Source organism: Pristiophorus japonicus, chromosome 12 (assembly GCF_044704955.1).
Source record: "Pristiophorus japonicus isolate sPriJap1 chromosome 12, sPriJap1.hap1, whole genome shotgun sequence".
NCBI classification, from domain to species: domain Eukaryota; kingdom Metazoa; phylum Chordata; class Chondrichthyes; family Pristiophoridae; genus Pristiophorus; species Pristiophorus japonicus.
Window position 1 is genome coordinate 172,367,844 of NC_091988.1, and position 6,000 is coordinate 172,373,843.

General features: G+C 44.5%; 1 protein-coding gene across 7 annotated transcripts in view; it reads right to left on the minus strand.

The window, feature by feature from the left end:
• The window catches only part of LOC139277555 (zinc finger and BTB domain-containing protein 46-like), a 104,632-nt gene extending 102,514 nt beyond the window's left edge, over positions 1–2,118 (minus strand). For 5 of the 7 annotated variants that reach the window (XR_011596108.1, XM_070896156.1, XM_070896157.1 and 2 more), the window contains exon 1: positions 2,031–2,118. The gene's annotated coding sequence lies outside the window, so the exon portion shown is untranslated. Of the gene's footprint in view, positions 1–1,993 lie in introns of all 7 variants that reach the window. The other 2 variants (XM_070896155.1, XM_070896153.1) reach the window with 2 other exon arrangements.
• Positions 2,119–6,000: the final 3,882 nt, after the last annotated feature.

Consider the following 6,000-nt stretch of genomic DNA (forward strand, 5'->3'; position numbering starts at 1 on the left):
CCTCAACCCTTCATTTCCCTTAAAAATAATCAACACATCCCATCTGTTACAAATTTACTTTTGTGTCCGTAATCACCTGTATACATGTACCAATAAACTTCCTAAAAATTACCATGTATTCCAAGTGGCACAATTGTACAAAGTCAAGAAAAAAGATCACAAAACAAGTTAATCATACAGACGGATAGTCACTGCAAACTTGCATCGAACACCCTCCTTGAAGTTACTTCTGTTGCATGCCCGACAAACCATCCTCTCACAAAACCAGTAATTTCCTACACAAGTTATTAAAACCTACTATTACAGCATCTGCTATTCCTTGTGGAAAGCAATACCTCAAATGTGTTTGCACTGCTTTACAAAAAAAAAATCAACTGTAAATTAGCACATTTTACTAATCATTTCAGGGCCTCAGCAGTGAAATATTTAAAAGAATGGGGAAGCCCTTTCTGGGACATCACTGCTCTCACTGGAAACTCCAACCAGGAAGTGGTTGAGTGGGACTGCAACAGCCTCCACAGCTCTAACTGTGTGTTTGTGTGCATGAGCTGCTGGAACACACTTGTGCCAATATAATGGAGGATGTGGGCAAACAACACCCCAGCTGTGGCTGGTAGCCAATGTATCAGGTTTTCCTACCAAAGTGGAAACCCCCCCGCGCCCCCAGATGGACTTGTATTTTTTTTAAAATATAAGTTAGCAAATCAACCTGAAACCATTGTACTTTTTTTTTTTAAAAGAATCATGACACCTTGCTGAAGTGCTTGTTTTTTTTGTTCCAACAAAAAGTAGACTCACAATTTCTCTTTTTACAGATACTGACTGACTTGCTATATATTTTCAATTTATTTTAGATTACCAATATTTGCAGATTCCTTTTTATAACAACTATAATCAAGTCAGTGTGTTCACCATAATAGGTGCATTATGCATTTTTCTTGTGTAATAAAACTGCACATTTAATCTTAGTTAACATTAACGTACAAAATTATTCAATTTAAGTTTAACCTAAAGAAAGGAAATCAAAAGATTCAAGTAATTTGTATTAAAAAAAAATCGGTCAAGAAGTTTTGCATTTGTATTATAGTGGAAAGCAGTACGTAAATACAAACATCTAACTTTGTTTTCTACATTTAAACACCATCTCCAAAAAGTGCGATTCACTTTATCATGCTACCTGTTACTTACAAAATCCCACCGTTCACAGCAAGTATTTAAGGATGAGGAATATAATCAAAATCGCCCTTCTTATATTTATCAGCAACAAAACGGAAGCAGCACATGGGCAAAATCATGTGTACAACCCGAATAGTTTTCATCAAGAACTCTAGCAAATCTGACTTTTACATAATAAAATGGAGAGCCAAGTAGATTTTTTTTTAAATAAGTTACCCAGATTCATTTATTTTTTAAAGTGGGTTGATTAGAAATAAAACTCAACTAAAAATAAGGTGAAATTCTCGAACATGAGCAGACGGTGAAGCTGTTTCGCATTTGCCGGTTTAAGTCTGGGTTATTGGCTAATCCCCCCTCAGCCGACACCAGCTCTCTCCAAACAAAGTCAGGCTTCAGGGGGAGACAATACCCGGCCAGGCCGCGGCCTCGGCCTCACACCGCGCCGCCCCCCGTACTTTTTCAAGCCCTATTTCAAGTCTCCCCACCCCAAGTTTTGCCCGCCCCGGGGGGACGGGGGACGGGGGACGGGAGGGTCGCGGGGGAGTTGGCTCCATCTCGGCCGAGACCAAGGGGCTTTCGGAGCCGAAAGACGGGCGTTGACGCAGCAGGAATCGGCGCTCGGCCTCGCTCCCCCCCACCCCCCCGGCTATCGCCCAGCCCCAGCTTTCCGCTCCCTGGCCCCGCAGCTGAGGCTGGACTCAGTCCGGCTTTAAACCCTTACACCCGCCCGCCGCCTCCAACGACGACGACGACGACGACCAGCAGCAGGAGCAAAAAAAAACAAAACAACAAGAAAAAAATCTAATAAACAAAGTACCTCAGCAAAAAAAAGGCGAGCGCCACCCGACACTCACCAATTAACCCATGTATGTGTGGAGCAGCGGATTCGGGCCCCGCAACCAATGACTCCGGCACAAGAGAGAAAAAGAAATGATCCCGAGAAGCCGCCTCCTCCTCCGAGCCTGAGTAACCAGGAACCTGCTCTCCTCGCGAACGGAAACGACAGCCTGGTATTGTGGGTAAGGCAGAGACCTACCCCTGGCTCAACTCAGATACATAAATACAGCACATACACACAGATATATATATATATACACGACACTACAGCCCCTATCTGCTTCATCAACTCACACACATATACTTCAGCACAGCCCTACCTGCTTTATCAACTCACACACATAAATACAGCGCACACACACACGTATATATATATACATACACTATGCTAACTACATTACACTACAGCCCCGACCTGCTCCATCAACTCGCACACATATGCTACATTACAGTTTTTGCTTGCTTCATCAACTCACACATATATACTCCACCACAGCGCCAACCTGCTTCGTCAACTCACACACACAGAAACATAGAAAGTAGATGCAGCAGTCGGCCATTCGGCCCTTCGAGCCTGCACCACCATTCAATAAGATCATGGCTGATCATGCAACGTCAGTATACCATTCCTGCTTTCTCTCCATACCCCTTGATCCCTTTAGCCGTAAGAGCCACATCTAACTCCCTTTTGAATATATCTCACGAACTCGCTTCAACAACTTTCTGTGGGAGAGAATTCCACAGGTTCACAACTCATCTCGGTCCTAAATGGCTACATTAAGCCCCTGCCTGCTTCATCAACTCACACACATATACTCCACCACAACCCCTACCTGCTCCATCAATTCATACAGCTTGCAATGCTTAGAAGAAATGCAACATACGGAATGGATTCCTTGTAGAGGACCCCCACAGTACAATCTGTAGGATCAAGCCTTTTTCGCAAACAGTGGACAACCATCAACTACCTCAGAACTGGTTATGGTAGATGCTGCCACCTTCTCCATATGTGGAAGATTAAAGCATCCCCATTATGCGACTGTGGAGCTCCTAATCAGACCCTGAAGCATATCATTGAGCACTGCCCTCAAAGGAAATTTGCAGGCAGCCTACAAGATATCCACGCTGTTGCACCAGAAACTTTGGCATGGATATCCAACTTGGATATTGATGTTTGATTTGCTTTGCGACTACCATACGAAAGAAGGTCAACTCACACACCTTTATAATGCACTAACAGTCCCTGCCTCAACTCACAAAGACATATACTGCACGCAAGCCCCTGCCTGCTTCATCAACTCACATGCATACACACACCACACTACAGCCCCTGCCTGCTTCATCAACATTTTCAAAAGGCATTTGACAACAGACCAATGAATAAGGCGAAAGAATGTGGAGTTAGGGGACAAGTAGATTGCTAGCTGGCTTCAAGACAGAAAGCAGAGAGTGGCTATTCACAGTGGCAGAAGCGAGGAGGGGTCGTGATGTTCCACAGGATCAGTGCTGGGACCACTGCTGTTCACAATTTACATTAATGAGTTCGACTTTGGAATCAAAAACACAATTTCGAAATTTGCAGATGATACCAAATTGGGGGGGATAGTTAATACTGAGGAGGACTGCACCAAATTATAGGAGGATATTAATAAACTTGCAGAATGGGTGAATATTTGGCAAATGAAGTTTAACACAGATAAATATGAGGTCGTACATGTTGGCCGGAAGAATAGGGAGGTCATTTATGACTTGGAAGGTCTGGGTCGAGATGGGGTAGAGGAACAAAGGGATCTCGGAGTACAAATATAGCAATCATTAAAAGTTGTGCCACAGGTTAGCAAGGCCATAAAAAGCAAACCAAGCACTAGGGTTTATTTCTAGAGGGATAGAATTAAAAAGTAGGGAAGTTATGCTAAACCTGTATCGAACCTTGGTTATATCACACTTAGAGCACTGCATGCAGTTCTGGTCTCCATATTATAAAAAGGATATAGAGGCATTGGAAAGGGTGCAGAGAAGATTTACAAGGATGATACCAGAAATGTGAGAGTATATATATCAGGAAAGGGTGAACAGGTAGTGTCTCTTTTCTCGTGAAAAAAGAAGGCTGAGGGGTGACCTAATAGAGGTCTTTAAAATTATGAAAGGTTTTGATAGAGTGGATACAGAGAGAATGTTTCCACTTCTGGAGAAGGGCATAACTAGGGGCCATCAATATAAGATAGTCACCAAGAAATGCAATAGGAAATTCAGAAGAAACTTCTTTCCCCAAAAAGTGTTGAGAATGTGGAACTCGCTACCACAGGGTGAGGTTGAAGTGAATGGTATAGATGCATTTAAGGGGAGGCTGGAGAAGCATGTGAGGGAGAAGGGAATAGAGGGTTATGCTGATAAATTTAGATGAGGAAAGACAGGAGGCCTGAGTGGAGCATTAATGCCGGCATAGACTGGTTGGGTCGAATGGCCTGTTTCTGTGCCATATATACTATGTAACTCATGCACACATATACTACAGTACAGCCCCTGTCTGCTTCATGAACTCACACACACACCGAAACTGCACTCCAGCCCCTGCCGACTTCATGAACTCACACACATATACTAGACTTCATCAACTCACAAACACACATATAATACACTACAGCGCCTGCCTGTTTCATGAACTCACATACACACACACGCGCATATACTAGACTACAGCCCCTGTTACTGAGGAACTCATATACACAAACACATACTACACTACAGCCTCTGCCTGCTTCATGAACTCACATACATGCACAACAACAACTTGTATTTATATAGTGCCTTTAACATAGTAAAACATCCCAAGATGCTTCACAGGAGTGTTATAAGACAAAACAAATAAATTTAACACCGAGCCGCATAAGAAGAAATTAAGGCAGCAAAGAGGTAGGTTTCTCATCCTTATAAGCAGTCCCTCGGAATCGAAGAAGACTTGTTTCCACTCTAAAAATGAGTCCTTAGGTGGCTGAACAGTCCAATACGAGAACCACAATCCCTGTCACAGGTAGGACAGATAGTCTTTGAGGGAAAGGGTGGTGGGACTGGTTTGCCACACGTTCTTTCCACTGCCTGCGCTTGATTTCTGCACGCTCTCGGCGATGAGATTCGAGGTGCTTGGCACCCTCCCGGATGCACTTCTTCCACTTAGGGCGGTCTATGGCCAGGGACTCGCAGGTATCAGTAGGGATGTTGCACTTTATCAGGGAGGCTTTGAGGGTGTCCTTGTAACGTTTCCTCTGCCCACCTTTGGCTCGTTTGCCGTGAAGGAGTTCCAAGTAGAGCGCTTGCTTTGGGAGTCTCGTGTCTGGCATGCAAACAATGTAGCCTGCCCAGCAGGGATGTTGGCCTGGTCGAAGACGCTAACATTGGTGCGTCTGTCCTCCCAGGGGATTTGCAGGATCTTGCAGAGACATCGTTGGTAGTATTTCTCCTGCGACTTGAGGTGTCTTAAAGGAGGAAAAGAGGCAGAGAGCTCAAGGCACAGCCACCAATGGTTGTGCAGTTATAATCAGGGATGCTCAAGAGGTCAGAATTTGAAGAGCGCAGACATCTCGGGGCGGGGGTTGTGAGGCTGAAAGAGATTTCAGAGATAAGAAGGGGCGAGGCCATGGCGGGATTTGTAAACAAGGATGAGAATTTTGAAATCAAGGCTGCTTAACCAGGAGTCAATGTAGGTCAGCATGCACAGCGGTGATGGGTGAATGATGGGATTTGATGCAAGTCAGGACATGGGCAGCCGAGTTTTGGATGACCTCAAGTTTACATAGGGTAGAATGTGGGAGGCCAGCCAGGAGTGTGTTGGAGTCATCAAGTCTAGAGGTAATAAAGGCACGGATGAGCTGAGGCAGGGTCGGAGACGAGCGACATTACAGAGGTGGAAAGAGGCAGTTTTAGTTATACCGTGGACATGTGGCTGGAAGCTCGTTTCAGGGTCAAATATGACACCTATGCACACATATA